The sequence below is a fragment of the Nematostella vectensis genome, chromosome 14 (assembly GCF_932526225.1).
Source record: "Nematostella vectensis chromosome 14, jaNemVect1.1, whole genome shotgun sequence".
Lineage (NCBI taxonomy): Eukaryota > Metazoa > Cnidaria > Anthozoa > Actiniaria > Edwardsiidae > Nematostella > Nematostella vectensis.
Genome location: NC_064047.1, coordinates 11,190,090 through 11,190,800, shown reverse-complemented (window position 1 = coordinate 11,190,800; position 711 = coordinate 11,190,090).

Below are 711 nucleotides of genomic sequence, written 5' to 3'. Positions count from 1 at the left end.
GTGGGGGTGGGTGGGTAGAGCTATGTGACGGGAGGGGGGTGGGGGGTGGGGTGGGTAGAGCTATGTGGACGGGGAGGGGAGTGGGGTTGGGTGGGTAGAGCTATGTGACGGGAGGGGAGTAGGGGTGGGTGGGTAGAGCTATGTGATGGGAGGGATGTGGGGGGGTGGGTGGGTAGAGCTATGTGACGGGAGGGGAGTAGGGGTGGGTGGGTAGAGCTATGTGATGGGAGGGGATGTGGGGGGTGGGGTGGGTAGAGCTATGTAACGGAAGGGGAGTTGGGGGTGGGTGGGTAGAGCTATGTGGACGGGAGGGGGTGTGGGGGGTGGGGGTGGTAGAGCTATGTGATGGAAGGGGAGTGGGGGTGGGTGGGTAGAGCTATGTGATGGAAGGGGAGTGGGGGGTGGGTGGGGTAGAGCTATGTGATGGAAGGGGAGTGGGGGTGGGTGGGTAGAGCTATGTGATGGAAGGGGAATGGGGGTGGGTGGGTAGAGCTATGTGGTGGAAGGGGAGTAGGGGTGGGTGGGTAGAGCTATGTGGTGGAAGGGGAGTGGGGGTGGGTGGGTAGAGCTATGCGACGGGAGGGGAGTGGGGGTTGGCGGGTCTTTTTACCAATTACTTACCGCACTTGTATTTAATACGCTATTCATAATCACGATTGTAAAATTGTCACTTTAAGCATGGAATTTTGGATTAAACAAGCTCTGAATACA